Source organism: Berghia stephanieae, chromosome 6, assembly GCF_034508935.2.
Source record: "Berghia stephanieae isolate SIO BIC M18660-M18661 chromosome 6, UCSD_Bste_1.3, whole genome shotgun sequence".
NCBI classification, from domain to species: domain Eukaryota; kingdom Metazoa; phylum Mollusca; class Gastropoda; order Nudibranchia; family Aeolidiidae; genus Berghia; species Berghia stephanieae.
In genome coordinates this window covers 49820513-49840581 of record NC_088365.1, presented here as the reverse complement: position 1 = coordinate 49840581, position 20069 = coordinate 49820513, and the positions used below count along the sequence as shown (strand labels likewise).

General features: G+C 34.9%; 1 long non-coding RNA gene across 1 annotated transcript; it reads left to right on the top strand.

The window, feature by feature from the left end:
- Positions 1–678: 678 nt before the first annotated feature.
- On the top strand, positions 679–6692 carry LOC144975711 (uncharacterized). Its single transcript, XR_013645968.1, has 3 exons — positions 679–791; positions 6057–6197; positions 6578–6692. It is a non-coding gene; the product is annotated as an uncharacterized LOC144975711 (long non-coding RNA).
- The last annotated feature ends 13377 nt before the right edge of the window (positions 6693–20069 follow it).

Genomic DNA, 20069 nt, shown 5'->3' with positions numbered 1-20069 from the left:
CACGCCCCGATCGCCGATCGCCTCGAAAAATATTAAGCAAGGCGGGCTTTGCGAGCGATCGACCGTCCCTCTGTTTATCGGCCAGGTATTTGGCCACACACATTGCGTTTTCACCCCGGTTTGCCTGATCGGCGTTCGAACCACGATCAAAACTGTGCGTGTATGGAGCCTTTTAGACCTATCTATCACATGATCGCTGTCCTATTTAAAATTGGAAAACACCATGTGACGTGTGCAAACTTTTGGTCACGCATTCCAAACAATAGTCTGGCCGCATGAGGTAAACACGTGCTCCAGCTTTGACCGCTCACCTTCCATAGCAAATTATTGAAAAAAGTATCCATTAAAATGTGGTTGTCGGGTGGCAAAATAAACACATACTCACAAACACTCGATCGTGCATCAAACAATGTCTAGATATTGATATTTTATTAAATAAATGGTGAAATTTATCAAAAATAACTGTCAATCTATTTTTAGACCAGGTAAAGTTGATTATTCAAAAACTAATGAGCTTGTGTGAACAAAACAAGAACTATCTGTAACCTGATTTTCAGAATAATTTAGACATATGTTGAAGTTAACTACATTAAAATTTTATTTACACATGTTTGTTTTAACTGAAAGTGTATTATCTATAATTTAAACAACAAAGACGGGAGATCTATTTTGGGCGCTACGTTGTCCGGCGTCTAACGTTCCTAATCAGCAGCAATGAACCGGAGACCAAATAATTCAATTTCATTTTCAGTGTTTGAGTTTGTAATCTGCATCGATTGCTTTAAGAGAAGGTAAATATTTAGTTCAATGTTAACACGTAGTAGCTTTCCGGTCTTTAACTTTGGATGTTTCACTCGCATAATTCTAGAATGCTTTGTAGATGTTTTTCTCTAGTCTACGATTCACTTCGCTTTGTGTTAGGAGACAGCTCCACTCGCCGATATTCTCAATTACAAAGTTGACGTTTCCTTCGCTCATGTCTGCTTCATGTTCAAGTAGTGACCGATTCTGATACTGTTTGAGGAAAAACACTTTTCATAATAATAGGTGGATAATATTTTTATATTGTCGTGTTGTGGGTAACAGCTACAATCTAGAACGTGTGTATCCATCATATTTAACCCCCCCCCCCCCCCCCCCCCAAAAAAAATATAAAAAGAAAAGAAAAGAAAAAGCAGAACCCCCATTAGTAGGTTGGAATGTCAACAGAAGCAAAACAAAATAATTTTTAAAACCAATAAGTAAAATAAAAGAAATCCCATCTGTCGTAGTGCGTCGCTTTCACCACTTTCAACTGGCAAAAGTCAAGCCTAGTCGTATTATTTACTCTCGCCTTGTCCTTGCAATATGTTCCGAGTTTGGAACAACCTTTAGGTCTCTAGATACCTGCCGACGTGCACTTATTTGCAGGTCTGATAATCCAATTCATTATTGGCTCATTGTTGTAATGGCTTTTTTTTAATGACACGAAATTTTGCCCATAACAAAAATATTAAACTAGGCCTATAAATTCGTATGTCAGACCTGCATATATGTACACGTCGATACCTGCTCATTGCTGGAAAAGTAACAAATAAGGGATCCCTGCTACTGACCTTCAATATCTTAAGTTATTTGCAGGAGTTAAGGTGGTAGCCGCTTTGCCACAAAATACTTTATTTTTGTTTTTGTTTTGTTTTGATTTTTGCTTAGAGTGTGGGGAAGGAATGGCAGAGTGGGGTGAAGGATGAAAGAATGAGAGGGGGCAGGTGGAAAGGGGGGGGGGGGGCATTAAAAAAACAACAACCAAATTCTCCTACTCAACCCCTTGTCGCATCTTTGATATTTGAAAAGTGCCAAACTATGACACTTAGCATCTTCTAAGCTGTTTCGCCTTATTTGACAAGTGTGAGAAAGATAAAAGGCTTTTTATTGTAAGATGCAGGGAGGAGGGTCAAATGTTTTCGTCTTACCTAATTATTTACTTAATTTCTATCCTGGGACCCTCACTGTACTATATTTTTTAATAATGTGTAAATTTAATAGTGCTTTTAAAAATTAAGACGAAATAGGTGTGTGTATTGGGGCTGGGGGGGGGTTATCGTTCGGCAACGAGTCTCCCCTGGTTCTAGAAAAATGAATATACCAAAAAAGTATGAATGTTTGTGTGTTTTGTGGAGGGGGGGGGGGGAGAGGGGTTGTGTGTTTTTGTTAAAGTTTTATACACATCCCTATCAGTTCAATCAATTTTTGGGGGTAATGATAGAGGGGCCTGATACTGCAGCTTAATACGAATTTACATTGGGTTGATGTTTGTTTTTTTAAAAACTCTCTGATTACTTTAGATTACCTACTTTTGATTTATTTTTAGCCCATTTCTTTCATCACCGCCAGTAATCAAGAGTCTTAATAACAAGAAGCGCGTAGGGTTTTGTCATACATATGAAATACTATATTTGTCAAATGTGTCTTATTTAGATTTTGCCTACGGAATGATAAGAAAGCTCTCTCAATTGATGGGGTTAAAAAAAAAATTTAGATCAGATATTTTATTTGACTTTAAATTGAAATCAAGAGGCATTCATTTTTCAGTTCATTCGAATTGGCTACTGTGACCAAAGAGTTAAGAAAAGAAAACATGTCTTCAATTAAATCTCTGATAAAATGAGACCTGACACAACGGTTTTACAACCTTGTGGTATCTGAGGTCTTGGTTCATTGTGTTTTCTAATGTTTTTATTGAATATAAGCAAAAAATTTAAGACATAGGTCATGTTTATATTATTAAAACACTAAATGGTATTTCACCTTACATTGAAATGTGTGGTTCTTTAGAGTCATAAGGCTCATGGAACTAGATTTATTCCTGTTTCTGTAACACGAAGCAACAAACTGTAACAAGTGCTTTCTACTCTCTGAATAAGTTTCACATTTACATATATTAGACACATCTATCTATTCAAACATTGCTATATTAATTCCAAATTTTCATTCAATACCAGCAGTTAAATAAATCCATTGAAAATAGTAATGAAATGTGGTAATTATAGCTCTTGTTCATTGTTAGCTCTATATGAATATCATTCAATGACTGAATGTGAGATGATATTGCTTTATATGTTTCTAACCAAGAGAAAATACTGTGGACTGCCATAATTATTCCAACTGAATCAAAAACTTTTTTTTTTCAGATTTAAATAAAATAACAATCATGAGCCTCTGTATTTCTTGATATATTGGTGTGCAGTCTTGGGAGTATTGCCCTGCCCACATTCTGGCAATTCTTCTTCTTCCAGTGTCATCTCATGGGTTGAGGTCGACTTGAAATGACACGCCAATCTTCCCTGTTGACGGCTTGCTGACTGCATTCGGCTGCCGACAATCCTGTCCATGTCCTCACATCATTTATCCAAGTTCTTGCTGGCCTGCCTCTTCCTCTTTTCCCCTCAACTCTACCCTCAAGAATGTCCTTGTTGACAGTTTGATGGCGTCTTAGGTGTCCAAAATACCTTAGTTTTCTTGTTTTTATTACTTTCATTAGGGTCGGTCTGATATCAAGGATGTCACAGACTTCTTGATTTGTTTTCTTTTCTTTCCAACTGATTTTTCCAAGGCGACGGAAAGTCCACATTTCAAAGGCCTCAATTCTTTTCTCTATTTGTTTGTTCAAGGTCCATGTTTCTGAGCCGCAAAGAAGTGCTGAGTGGACATAACATTTGAGTATTCTTATTCTCGTTTTCATCTGCGTTTGTTGCGAAGTTAAAATGTTATTCAGTTGGCTGAACCTCGACTTAGCTATAGCAATCCTGTTTATCACTTCCAGCTCATTCTTTCCGTTGTTGGTCATTGTCTGTCCAAGATATTTAAAAGAATCTACTTGTTCGATGTTTTGATTATTAATTTGGACTTTTGCGATTTTTTCAGGCTTCTCTGAATGACCATTACCTTCGTCTTTTGAACATTCATATCTAGACCCTTTGCTGTACTGTTCAGGTTTACTTGATTTGCAAGGATCTGTAGATTTGTCTCGTTCGATGCCAACAATACTGTATCATCTGCATATCTCAGATTATTTATCCTCCTACCTCCAATAACAATACCTGGAATGTGCTCGGTTTTACGGAAGATAAACTCTGTGTACAGGTTAAATAGATATGAAGAGAGGATACATCCTTGACGAACTCCTCTTTTAATTGGCGTGAAAGGTGACAGATCGCCCTGAATCCTGATGGCTGCTTTTTGGTGCCAATATAGATTTGTGATTAGCCGTATATTTTTGCCATCAATGCCTGCCTTTTCCAGACATGTCATTAATTCTCCATGCTGTACCCAATCAAATGCTTTTGCGTAATCGATAAAGCATGCATAGATTTCTTTTTGATGATCAAGGTATTTTTGTGTGATATTATTTAAACAGAAAATTGCTTCTCTTGTCCCATTATTTTTTCTAAAGCCAAACTGTACATCGCCAACTTCATTATCGATGGTAGACCTGATTCTTTCTAGGATGGTCTTCAATAATAATTTAGTTACATGGGGCATCAGACTTATTGTGCGGAAATCACTGCAAGTTGTCGCCTTTGGTTTTTTTCGGTAGCGTGATGTAAACCGATTTGGCAAGTTCGTCTGGAATATAGCCTGTATTGTAAATACTATTAAAGAGATCTGTTAGTTTCACAATTGAGAATTCTTTTTAAAATTTCTGGCAATTAACCAATCAATATTTACGAAAATGTATTATTATTATTATTATTATTATTATTATTATTATTATTATTATTATTATTATTATTATTATTATTATTATTATTATTATTTATATATTATTATCATTTCATCATCATCATCATCATCATATCATCATCATCTTGATCATCGGGTATCATTATTATTTATTTTATTATTATTATATTATTATTATTTTATTATTATTATTATTATTATTATTATTATTATTATTATTATTTTTATCATTATTCATTATATATTATATGATCATCTCATCTATTCATCATCATCATCATCATCTCATCATCATCATCTCATCATCATTCATATATTTTATTATTATTATTATTAATATTATTATATTATCTTTATTATTATATTTTATCATCATCATCTCATCATCATCAGATCATCATGACATCATCATCATCATTCATCATCATCATCATCATCATCATCATCATCATCTCATTATTATTATTATTATTATTATTATTATTATTATTATTATTATTTGTATTTGTTCTTATTATCATTGAGCCTTACCCTCAAGATTATCAAAATAGCTTTCAACTTTACTGTATCTTATAGAATTTCTCACTCAATATTTAAACAAATTATTCTATAGTATTTATACAATCTCTCAGCTGTATTAACCTAACCTATTGATCCATAGTCTAGAATCTTGAGGGTGGCGATTAAGCAGAGAGAACAGAAACCCTTTTTTTGCTTTCAAGCGTTTTCAAATTTTAAAATCTTGCCGTAATTTTAAAGTTCTATTTAACTTTTTTCTAATGCTAGTACAAGTTAAAAGCCTTATTATGAAGATCCTTAGATGATCTAAATTTCGACAGCTATCACTCCATGTCATTGGTATTGGCTCCTGTCTCTTTATACAACAGATTCATATTACCAGTGTGCTTATCATATACTTTTACATAGGGAAGTCAAATAAATATGCCAAAAAATTGCTTTTTTGGTTTTGCAAATGAAGACATTTTGCAACAATATATTTTGTTACAGTATATACCCTTTATCTTGCCAACTTTTTCTATATTAAATATATTTTATTCTTTTCTTTCTTGTTCACATTTATCAATAGGCAGGATAAGAGTGCATAAAACTCTAATTGTAGCTGATTTGTAATATCAGTACCTATAATTTGATAGATTGGTCTTTTGACCATGAAATGTTGCAGTTGCTATTGAAAATATAATATAATCTACCATTTGTTGTACATATTTCACTAAATGTAATATGTTTTTTTTTTTTTTTGTTTTGTTTTTAATATATGAAAAATTACTTTATATAGTAAAAACAACTTTTTGATTTTAAAAACTGAATTGCAGAAACCAAATCTAACATGTGTCATGGAGACTGTACAGGAAGCAGACTGAAGGAGGGAAATGAGAAGAAGAGCAACTGGCAGCTTTTAACATGAATTGAGACTGTTACTGTTAGGCTCAACGTTTATGTATTGGATATTCAAGGTATATATCTCAAGATGAATAGGTATAAGTGTATATACATAGTATTCCTTCAGATTATATCAGTTTGATAGTTTGCAACATGTTTCTGGCAAAATAAATCAAGATAATTGCAAATTATCTTGATTTCAACTTGCATGGTAAGTTGGTATAAAATTTCAAATTAATTGATTCTGAATGCATAATTTTCCTTTATTCGTTTGAAAATTATCTGATGCAGCCATAGAGCAGAGAAAATAGGTGCATTAAATTTTTTAACAAATTGAAAAAAGAAAGACAAACGTTTCTATTGTTTTTTTTTAAGATGATTTATTGACCAAATCTTTTTCTGGAGGCATTTAATCACACTTTTAAAATTTTCCTTTCCCTCCTTCTCTTCACAGGATGAGAATACAAACATACCTGTAGTGGAGATACATCTAATCTATAGATTTTGTGATTATCAGTATGTACATTATAAATGAAAAGACAATAAAAGCGATATGTATAAACTTGCAATATGTTTTTTAATAATGTTTTTTTTGCTTTGACAAGTCATATATATATATATATAATGGCCCTCAGATGCAGATGGTGGGTGAGACTCCAATAGGTTGTTTGGAACCATATACCCCTTTCATACAGTGCGATTCGAGTTTTTAACTTCCTTTAAGAACTAATATTCTTACAAAATCCGTCACTGCCTGAAGTCGGTACTCATTCACAGTGAATTGAGGGGGTAATGTGTTAGCACTGTCACCTATCCAACCACTGATCACACTTAGCATTGCTTGACCTTTGTGACAAGACGAGACACTGTGCCGCTGAAACAAAATACCCATTTGTGGTAGTAGCAGTGACTATAATATAGTAGTGGTGGTATCATTGGTAGTGTTACAGTAATAGTGGTAGCAGCAGCAACAACCGCTGCCGTCGTAGCACCACCACCACCAGTAGAAATAGGTTTGTTTTTTTTTTTTAAAGAGCTTTTATAAAGAGCAATATCTACTGAACGCGCTCAAAGTAAAGCAATTTATAGGGGGTCTCCAGTCAACAGCAGCACCTAACTTGTAGGACGAAAAATGATGCCTGTCAATTTGTCGTACAGAGATAACGCTGTTAACCGCCATGTACTCATTTAAACATGAGTACGTTGAGAGAATTTGAATAAGGAGCATTTTTCAAAGACCACCAATGCACTACCCATGGAGGGAGTGCAAGTCAAACCCTGGATCTTCCAACCCAAAGGCGAGTGTCATACCCCAAGACAACATATTTTGGTAGTGGTAGCAGTAGTAGTAAAAAAATTGAGCTTTTATCTAGCGCAATATCCACTAAACGTTCTCAAAGCGCTTTACAAGGGGTCCCCGGCCAACAGCAACACCTAACGTGTAGGACGGGACATGACGCCTGTTAACGGCCAGGTACTCATTTTACACCTGAGTACGGCGAGAGAATGTGAGTAAAGAGCCTTTTCCAGCCAAGGACTCAACTATGTGCCGAGCGAGGTTCGAACCCAGGAACTTCCGATCTGAAAGCGAGTGTCATACCACAAGACCACATAGCCGCACAGTAGTAGTAGTATCTAGTAGTAGTTGTTGTAGAAATATTATATAAAAGGGAAGAAATAGATAGAGAAACTCGAATTGGCTCTCCTCTGGAGGGAACGTATTATAATTTGTTGTGTGTTCTGGATTGTTGTTTTTCCCAGCTGTGTTGTTGTGAACTGCTTTATGTCCATGAAGCATTGTGAGTCCCTGTGGTGTGTTGTTTCTGCCTCTGTGTGTGTGTGTGTGTGTTTGTGACGTCGTGTCGGGTATAAAAAAGCTTCATTCTTTCTCTTTCAGCACTTTTATTATTCAACATGGATGATTAATAGTTAACTTCGTATAATAAGTTTATATCAAGTAGGCTACCGTGAGCGATTCCTAAAGCCACCCACTTCGGTCGGGATTTTATTTATTTATTTTGTTTCCCAAGGTGAATGAGATTAAAAACTATTCACACCTCATTCTCATTGCATTGCTTGATACTAAAAAATATTGCGGACAACCCAAAACGAACAGAGGGACCACACTCTGAGTTTCCCTGGACATAGACAACTTGAGTCTGCTGCTAAGCAATGTGTAAACAAATTGAATGCGCATGACAAGCCTAGGGGTGAATTCTAGCATAGTTCGGGTCATTTGCATTTAATTATGAAAACAATCTGGGTCATTTTTTCTAAATAGTTAGCTCTGCGTACGGCCCGTATAACGTTTCAAAGAGGACTTTCTCTCAATATTAAATATATTTATTGACAAAAACATGTCCTCTTTTATAAATAACACAGTGAAAATAATCTAATGCAAGCGTTAGCTGAGAAATTGGTTCATTGCTTTCTTGAGGGACGCATCTCTGTACGAACAGACACCGGAGGCCGAAGTCAAAGAATTGTGTACTCGACTGACACTGGACAATTGGAGGTTTTTACAGGACCCCAAAGATATTCATATTTAATGCATTACATACATAGGTTTGTGATGAAAAGAAATCGACATAAATCAATAATTCTAAATGGTACTAACCTTTTTTTTTTTAGCCAACTGCATCATAAATAGGGTGCGAATCGGACACAATAATTTCGACAGCAAAGTGACAAACTTTTGCACTCGTCACTAAGGAATTCCTTTTCTATAATAAGCGATCACGTGATAAATTAAGGTCTAAGTCTAAGTCCAAAATTATCATTTGCTGAAAGTCTCTATTATCTCATTCGTCTGTAGTGTTTCATTCAGTGGCGGTTCTAGCCTATTTACAATGGTTGGGCAAAGAGGATTCGGTCATATATATATATATATATATATATATATATATATATATATATATATATATATATATATATATATAATATATATATATATATATATATATATTTTTTTATTTTTTATTTTTTTGTTTTTTTTTTAATAAAATTTTTTTTTGATTTTTTTTTCGCCTTTAAACAAAAAATATTTCAACCACCAATAATCACATTCACAATGAAATGACAATACCAGTAGATTTTAATTCTTCCAAACGTAATCAAAAATGAATCACGAAAGAGAATACAACTAAAAAATAAAGCGACGAGACATAATGCGACAACACCTTGACAATACAAGTCCATTTCCTTCACTCGAAAAATTAAAGAGATGCTTTAATCCCTCAACGGCGATATTAATATTGCTTTTACATATTTCTGGTTTTCAGTAGTACGTAGTAACCTTAAAGTTTTCATGGAGAAGCAACAACAGCGATATGACTCGAGTTTCATTCAGAGCTCAAATTGCATAATTTTTACTGCTGTCTTGGTGGTCAGAATGATTGTGCCGGTGGTGGTAGTGGTTGGAATAGTGGTAGCGGTGGTGGTGGTGGTGGAGGAGGAGGAGGAAGACGAGGCGGTGAGGGGTAATTATGGTAGTGGTTTTGGTGGTGCAGTTGGTTAGAATGATAGTTGTGGAGACGATGACGGAAATTGTATGGTGATGTTGATATTGTTTTTATTGCTATTGTTGTACTTGTTGTTAATATTGTTGTTGTTGTTGTTAATGATGATGATGATGATGATGATGATGATGATGATGATGATTATGATGACAACGACGATGTCGTCGACAATGATGGTTACCATACGATATTACAAAATTTATTCAATCTTAGGCTTTCGCCAATTAATCATACAATTTGATGACCACATACATGAAAGTGGAAAATAATGGCAAATGGGACCAAACAATAAACTGATACCATTAATAACCACCAAAAAAAAATACAACAATAGTAATACCACCAATACGTACAATAATAATAACAATGATATAATAATAATAATAATAATAATAATAATAATAATAATAATAATAATAATAATAATAATAATAATAATAATAATAATAATAATAATAATAATAATAAAAATTAATAATAATAATAATAATAATAAATAATAATAATAATAATAATAATAATAATAATAATAATAATAATAATATTACCATCATCATTACTACTACCACCACCGCTACCACTATACCACCATCACCATCATTATTACGATTCCAATTATTTTTTCTCGTTTTTTAAAATTTGATATCTATCAAAACAGACGAAAATTCCGGTGATTTTTTTAAAGGGTAGTTAAAATATCTACGATTTTATTAGCCCTGAAAACTACGATTTTTATTTTCCTATCTAAAGTAGGCAGGTCTGCTATGACAAGTATCAGTATCAGTTCCATAGTCAAAATAAGACAAACAAAAACAACGTTTATTTAATATTAGGCTTTCGCCAATACTTCATACAATATAATTAAGACAAAATAATGTTACCAATCTCTCCTCATGTATTCGTTTGACTATCGTCACAATAATTACCGTGTTATCTTTGCTCCTTACCCAACCAATCCCTTGCTTCCCGCCTCTTCATCGCGAACCATCTTATGTATGTATTAGCTTCAGGACGGGCAAGTACGGAATCTGCCCACCCTTCCTTTAAAGGTATTTATTTCCTCTATAACTTAGAATTCAACTATCTCCTTACTCAGAAGAGTATTTCTTGTATACTAATTCAATTGTTGAGAAAACCAAAATGGTGGTTGTATTTTATTTATTTATTTAGTCGTGACTTTTGAATAGAAGTGTTTTGTTTTATTAGAGGGAATACAATAGAAAATTACATTGTTTTGCAAAAATATTTAGTCTGGCAATAAAAATACAGCGGTAATTACTTTAAGAATAATAAAAAAAAAAGAATTAACAAATTAATTTGTTAAAAAACAACAACAAAAAACAACAACAACAACAACAAACAAATAAGAAAACAATTTAAATAAATGAGTTTTGAGAAACACTAAAGAAAACGAGGGGAGAAAAAAGAAATAATTTAAATGGATAAACAAATATATTAAAACAACACAAACTAATACTAAATTGATATAATATTAGTAAATTAATAAATTTAATTCAATACTGGAACCTTCCCAGCACAAGTAAGGCAATAAATAAGAAAAAGTTCGTTTGCCAAAATCTCTATTTAGTGTACACTGGTTAATAAGGTGGGCTCATTTGAATTAGCCCGACCTAGTACTAGAGAGGCCAGACAGCAAAATCACCGTCAGGCGACGTGACGATGAGATGACGATGTGGGCGGAGTGGAGTGGAGTGGTTGGGGGGGGGGGGGGGTGATAAAAAGAACAGGAGCGTATCCTGGTTTATGTATTACGGGATGCATGGTGATTCGCAATCTATCAAAAATACACACAAATTGATTTCAGTACAAAGTATCAATTTTAAGTAGTAACTTTTGAAATTATCTAATTTAGATTTGATTATTTCGGACCTGGTAATACAGCATATAACTTGAAAAAACAGGCTGGTATTTGCCCACCCTGCCCATTATTACCAGCCGTCCCTGGTTTCATTAATCCTTTTTTGTTGATAAAGGGGAAACCTGAAACGTCCATTTTATCTGTTTTCGTATATTAAACTGAAGCTAACATTCAATTTCACAGTGTAATTGATTTATTTATTTCAATTCTGAATATAAAAAAGCAAGAACAATTCAAAAAATAATTCTATGTGATCAAACCACGTACAGAATGCATAGCAACACAACCATTTTCGGCAATTTAATAGCGTATGTTTATAAATAGAGTTTAAGTGTCACACTTTGTGACACAGCAGTAACGTATCTAAATAAAAACCGGTCGGACATCTATTCGGTAACTTGTGGGATCAATTATCTTTATCGTTATTTATTTCGGGAATTCTCAATGGAAATATTTTGTCCTTAAGTAAGTCCTTCTGAGACTTTAGAGCTTTGTGCAGGAATTATCCCGATTTCAATAGCGTGAAGCGGACAATAAACGTATTTGTTTGAAAACCTTTGCACAGGACAATAGTCTAACGCAGATTACTATCCCAGCTTGACAGGTACCCTCTTACACATACAAAAACAGGACGCACAATATCACCTATACAACATATATGGACCAGCCAAAAACAACGATGACGAAAATTTGTATGCAATACTAACAGACTGGATAGAAAGAAACAAACACTCAAAAATAATAATAATTGCAGGAGATTTCAACGCGACCATAGACCCAAATGACAGCTCGACAGACGAGACATGGAGATAAAAAAGAATGAAAAAGTCAGACAAATATTACAAAAAATTAATTTAGTAGACGCCTATAGGACATTATCACCCCTGGGAAAAGAGACGACATTCACAACAGGACACAACAGTAGGAAAAGATTAGATAGAATACTAAGCCACAAAACAATAACACCAACACAAACAAACACATTGGAAGCACATTAACATTCACAGACCACAAAGCAGTGCATTCACAATTTGGACAACCACAAAAGAAAAAGAAACATAAATGTGCGTACTGGAAATTCAAAAATACACTACTATAAAATAAATACTATTCCAGTTACATGAACATTAACCTACAACAATAAACTAATATCTTACCAGAAAACGACGTATTAGAATGGTGGGAAACATTAAAGATGACAGTAAAGACAGTGACAATAGCAATAGCAGCGGCAATATAAAAACAATTAAGGCAAAAAGAAAAAGAATACAAACACATATTAGAAAGCGAAGAAATTGGACATCTAGACAATGACCAAATACTTGACATTCGAGTCAAACTAGACGACATAGAACAGACGAGACTGCAAGGATATAAAATTAGATGTAGCTACAAATTAAGGACAAACTAGAACAAACATTACACTAGAACAATCAATACAAAACATAGAAACGCAAACACAAAACAAACAAACAAATATCAAAGAAATAATAGACATGTCAGGGAACACAACAACAGACGAAACAGACATTCAAAACCCAATTTTACACAAAACTTTACGAATATGAACAATCAAATGCAAAAAATAGAAGAAGAATATACAAAACACGCAAAAAAAACTATCATAAGACCAACGAAAAACATTAAACACACATATATCTCTAGCAAACATCAAACACACAATCAATAACATGAACAAAAACAAAACCCCTTGCCCCTACGATTTAACCGTCGAATTTTATCAATTCTTCTCCCCCCCCCCCCCCCCCCCCCCCCCCCCATCTCGGTCCAGCTCTAAAAACCGTTTTAGAAGAAGCGTACAAACAAAAAAGACTTAGCAGATCACAATACATCTCATACATTACATTTATACCGAAGACAAATAAAAATAGCACAAACATGAACGATTATCGACCCATTTCATTATTAAATACAGATTACAAAATTCTGACAAAAATACGTGCTACAAAAATAAAACCATTTCTCCCAACACTGATCCACCCAGAACAAACATACGCCATACCAGGCAGAAACATAGAACAAAATACACAAAACATAAGAGACATCACAGAATATACCCTACAAACAAACACGACAACACACATACTGTCAATTGACCAAGAAAAGGTATTCGACAGGCTAGCACACAGTTACATACATAAAACACTACTAGAAAATAACATAGGAGAATACTTTAGGAACTGGGTTGAAATAATTTATTTAAAAAACCAGAGAGCTGTGTCATCGTAAACCAAGGCATGTCAACAACAAAAAACTGATAGCCTAAGCAGATGACACAACTTTCTTTCCAAGAAATGCATCAAAAGAATATTAGAATAATTTATACATTTCGGAGAGGGCAGTGGGGCAAGAATCAATATTAAAAAATCAAAAATAATGAAGATAGGGAATCCAATTTAGAATGGGTAGAAAACATTAAGATTTTAGGTATAACATACAGAAAAACAAACAAGAACAGAGACAAAGACTGGAAAGACATCCAACACAACACAAATAAGAAAATATATAAATATCAATACAAACATCGATCTTTGAACGCGCTAAAATAGCAAACACCTACATAATACCAAAAATAATATATCAATTTAAAAAATTTACAAAGTAATAAAACAGATTAAAACCGCAATAAAAAAAACACATACTCCAAACAACCGAACAAAACATCATCTACAAGACGCTAACACTACCAAAACACATAGGAGGAGTAGGGTTACACGACATCCAAATAAAACTACAAACTGCAAGATTAAAATACACTGACAACATAATACAACACAAAGGAACATATCCAATAGGAACATATTACTTAAGGACGCGACTAATCAAATTTACGAAAATGAACCACACATTTTCCTATTTCGGCGGATCACGGCCCCCAGATTTCTACAACATGTGTGGAAAATTAATTACAAACAACAGCAACCTAATAGGGAAAGATCATACCAGCAAACAAATATACTAAACACTCAACATAGCGCAGAACAATATACACGTAACATACGAAACAGGATTATCCAAGTCTAACATCATTCGAGCCTTCCACAACCTACACAAAAAGAACATACCAGAAAAAGCAAAAGACATAACATACAAAATGATTGACAAAGTAGCCTACTAGTAACATCAAAGAACACAACATGTGCACAATGCAAACAACACATCACAAATGAACAAAATCATTTAATCCTAAACTGCATCTAACTAAACCAGTACTCATCATATATACAATTAAATACTCAACAAAACAAGAAATTATACATACACATTTCGCACTACAACACAACAATATACCATACATAAACAGTAAAAATAAAATTAAATTAACAGTAAAAAGAGACAAACTTAATGTGCTAACAGAGTTGATAACATCAATATGGATAGAAACACTCAAACATTTCAAAGAAATCAAAACAACACAGACAGTGAGACAGAATAATAAACATATCAAAACACAGACTAAAAAAGCCCAGAGCAACAACAGTACTATACCTAATAAAACACTAACACTACTACACGGTGACCGACGTCGTTCATTCATTGTTAAGTTATTCATATAAATATAGTTAGACTTGAGTAGACAACGCAGACCCTGTTTCGGCATAAAAGATCATGTGGCAAACAAAAAGGTACCCTCTTACACCTGAATGGAGTGAGTAATTGGAGTAAATTTTCGTGCTCTAGGAAAATACAAATTGGTTTCGGTCGGAATCGCACACAGAACCACTAAGTCCAGAGTACAACGCGCTAACCACTCGGCCATCCTGCCTCATAAGCTTATAGACCCGGAACTTATCCATGTTTCTGTGACGTTGAGCAGAAAGATAACAGTTTAAGATTTAAAATAATAAAATTCCCTTTATTCATTCCATAGGGGAACATTTTCTCGAGGGTCTATTTCAAGGTAAGACTGGAATAACCCAGGCGTCAGCCGCAGTACAGCGCCTCAAATTAAGCTAGGGCGAGGTGACTTGCTCAAGGCCACACAGCGCAGTGATCGAACCTGGTACCTTTCGGGTACGAAGCAAAGACCGTACCGCCGAGCCATGCATGCCCTCTATTATCCTCTTGAAAGGACGCTTGCCTGTCAAAGATTACTTTCGTCAGCGAAAATAGGTACTCATTTGCACCTGGGTAAAGTGAGGTGATTCCAAGAAAAACATTTAAGGATAAGATCGGAGATCACCATAGTCTATGGATTTGACCCTTGAGCAATCTTTGGGTCAATAAAGGATGGACCAGGGCATACACACAGCTGGCAGATTCACCCGCTCGCCACAGCCGAGTGTGTAGGCCATTGCTTTGCACGGCCCACACACATCAAATTTACAAGCATGGATCACCGTAATCCCGGCATTGTGTTAGGTGCAACTGCATTAATTGATTATGGTCTGTGTGTTGGGGTTGGGGGGGGGGGGTCTATAAGAGAGTGCACAATGTCTTTGTATTTACTTTCGCAACTTATTATGTTAAGAATGTCAAGTCTTCAAAGAGAAGTAAGGGTAAAAGAGAGGTGAGGAATATAGATAGATGGAAGAGATCGTGGCAGACGTACAGAAACACACACATACACGCACGCACAGATAGACAGACAAAGAAAGAAAGAAAGAAAGAGAGAGAGAGAGTGAGAGAGAGAGAGAGAGAGAGAGAGAGAGAGAGAGAGGGTTATTTTCAAGCAGATTGACTATAAAGAACAAAAATCAAAACATACTTTCTAGCTGTCTTTGACATAACCGTATTACTGTAATTAGACAAGAATCAATACAAATTACTTATTACAGAGGATGTGCTAATTAAAAAACATTAAATCAACTAAATGGGGGGGGGGGAGGAATTGACGATGATGATGATAACTATGCTCAAGATTATTTTGGAATGCTGAATAAGGTATTGATGATGATGCGATGATGACGAAGACGATGGTGATGATGATGATGATGAGAGAGAGAGAGAGAGAGAGAGAGAGAGAGAGAGAGAGAGAGAGAGAGCGGTGCGTGGGGGTTAGATACAGCAATTGATGGATTCACGGATGAAATGAAATAATTGATATGAGTTTTATTTAAGTCATACATAAAGGTCAAATATGTCAAAGCATGCCACTCCCACCCCCACCCTCTCTCTCTCTCTCTCTCTCTCTCTCTCGCTCTCTCTCTCGCTCTCTCTCGCTCTCGCTCTCTCTCTCTCCCTCCCTCTCTCTCTCTCTCTCTCTCTCTCTCTCTCTCTCTCTCTCTCTCTTCCTTTCTCATTTTCCTTCTCTTCGAGTGTGTGAATGTGTGTGTGTGTGGGGGGGGGGGGGGGTTGAAAAAGAGGATTAAAAAGAAGTAAAAAGACAGAAAGAAAAGAGAGTTTTAAAAAATGAAGGATGATAGAAACCAGGGTTCATATGGTGCTATTAAGGAAACAAATTGTATCTATAAATGGCACATGGCCGCATATTTAACGTGTACTTACTCATTGTGACTGAGAGGACAGCTTGACAACTTTTCTCTTTATTTTCTCCTTGTTCTGTCGATTCCCCTATGTTCTCTTTGCTAAACCTTTTCATGAATATGTTGCATAACCTCATTAGTGGATCGTTAGAAACATCAACATCCAAGTGGAACATTGCTGGAAATTGTTTCACAATATTTACAAATTTTACTCTGCATAGTCGAACAGGTGTTTTGATGAAGTAAATATATGCCAGTAGTGTCAGATTATAACAATCCACAGATGGATACTGCAGGTTTCCTCTGTCAAGTGTTACCAAGTAAGACGTCACCTCCCCATCAAACTCATCTTTCTCACCACGTAAATGCTCATACTTAAAAGCAACATATCCAGCAATATACAATAAAGACAACTTTTCGTCATGACTTATAGTGTGAACAATGGTTGCCATGTCATCAATAAATATAAGTTCGGCGTCTATCAAACGGCTGTTGCAAATGTCACATTGGTGCCCATCATCATTACAAACATTGATCTGCTCGCAATAGCGGAGCATCATTTTGGAGTTTGCAATACCTCACGAGTTGTTACAGAAAAATTACAACCAGCAGCCATTCGAAAATGGCCAAAATGGTTTTCTAAGTCATCTTGTTGGTAAAATCCAAGACAGACATAGTCATGTTTGAATGGACAAGTGTCATTTAACAAATAACTACAAAGGTCGCGCAAACAACCACAAGTCCACGATAAGGCATTGGCTGTGTCTTTGGTCAAGGATTTTATTCTTGGTCCTCTCGGGGGTTGAGGCAGATATTCGTTGGATGCCCACTTTCCTAACAGAGAGAAGGCATCGTTCTGATCGGAGGCATTATCTACGATGAGTGAGTGAACGTCTTGTTGGCGTTTAACATGCCGAATGCTTTGACAATTTAATACCTTCCACAAAGAAACAACTTTATCAATAAATAAAGCAGTAGACAACCAGGATTCATTTTTAGACTCTGATGTTTTCATAGATGCACTGGTTGCTTCACTAAAAACATTCAAAACAAGTCCCACTTTTTGCTTTTCTATGTTTGAAGGGTACACCGATGACTTAGTTAATTTTGAGAGCTTTACAATACCTCTCGATTCGTGATTGTAAAGCTCCACGAGGTCGACCCAACAAGCAGTTCTCTTTCTGCCAGAATCCGAAAATTGAAAACGCTTCAATTTATCAGTCACCCAGTTGTTTCTGATGTTTTTAAGTAAATGCACAGAGTCATACATTAGAAATATTGTTTTGTCATTGTCGATTGGTGATTTTACTATCCAGGGTTTTTCATGTGAGTAGGGAGTGAATTTCCTAAAACAGCATTGATTGACGTTGTTGTTGTCACATATGATGCTAATAACATTAGCACCACAAGAACTAAGTTGTAATAAAACAGTTTTAAGGCATTCAAACTGAAAATCCGAAGTCAAAGCATGGCATGGAATTAATCTAGCTAAAAAACGTTTGTGAGTAAATAAGCATTTCAGCATGATGCACAACAGTGTATTTGCTAGTTTGTCTTTTTGGTCAGCTGCATAGCCAAACAACACATCACCTATTTGGAAATAAATATAATAATTTAAAAATAAAGAGATTAATTGATCTATTACAGTAAGACTCGATTTTACTGACCAAAATGTTTAATTTCAGGCAAGGTTGTCTATTGCATTAATGCTAAGTCAATTGTGTTCTCTTCATGACACAAATGTGTAATTCTAATGTCGGGCATACTATGTTGATCATGACAATAAATTTCAGTAAACGTTGAGAGAATATTTTATTTAAAAGGGTCAAAGTTTATCTCAGTTTCTGTGGCGCTAATTGGACTGCAGTAATTGTTTGCTATCCTCATGATAGGCTGCTCGGATATCCAGAGAACTTTCCACTATATCTTATTAAAACACAGCGACCCAATCGCAGTTTAGCTCGATCAGTATCCTCAATGTAACAACATGTAAATGTAAACTTATTTTTGACAATGGTAATTTGAAGACGATGCCGCTTATTTTATGTTTTGTCATGTTATGTAATTAGATCACTTTACAATTCCTGTGTATTCCGAAATAAGTTATGACTTGTTTTTTTTTTGTAACATTATTCTCTCAACCTTGACTGAACGTTATTGCCATAACCAATATTGCGCGTAATTATTTTAGATTATTTTTGTTAAAGATTTAATACCTGAGTATGAGAGAGAAGCTTTGACGTATATTTCATCAATTATCAAAACACATCCTGTGCCTCTTTCGTCCTGGTTTTCAAAAAAAAAAATGCTTTGAACAACGTATCATTGTCAAGGTTTTTTGCTGTTCTAGTTATTCTCTGAAGAGTTGTGACAGAAGGGAGCTGTAGAACCTCTCTTAATTTTTGATACAATGACCGCGAAATTGTGTACCAAGAAAACGCTTGGCAGAAATCATCAACATCATAAATCCTGCTGTTTTTTGTGAATTCAATAACTCAATTTGTCGCTTAACATAAGGGAATTTTTTGTCTTCTTTATCACTATCTGATGGTGCAAATATATAGCGAACTAACTCATTCAATTGAGTCCAGTCTGTCAACGTATCCTTATTCAACGCAGCATTACATATACGTCTAACTTCTTGATAGGCTTCATACTTCACCGCGATAATACGATCACAATCAACTATTATTGTGAAATACACGGTACACTCATTAATTGGTCCATTCCTTTTTTCACTCAAATAAACAAAAGAGGTGTCATCTTTACCCCATGCCAGCGTACCTCCCCGTTCTCTAAATAATTCCTCAACATCACATTTAAAAGTGTCAGATTTAAAAGCATACCTATCTTTGTATGTTTCAAATTCATCTACATGTACTGCCCTAGAGGCTGCAGAAGATTTAACAGTTGACCTTAATTTTGATTTGGGTGTTGGACAACAAGAGGGTGGAACTTTAGAACAAATTGTTTCATCAAAGTCGTCGTTCTCATCTATTTTACAAAATCGTGAAGGGGGAACTATAGGTATCATATACTTCCCGGCTTTTTTCATAGGGTCAGATTTGTTAAAATGGATTTCACACACACACCCATGTATTC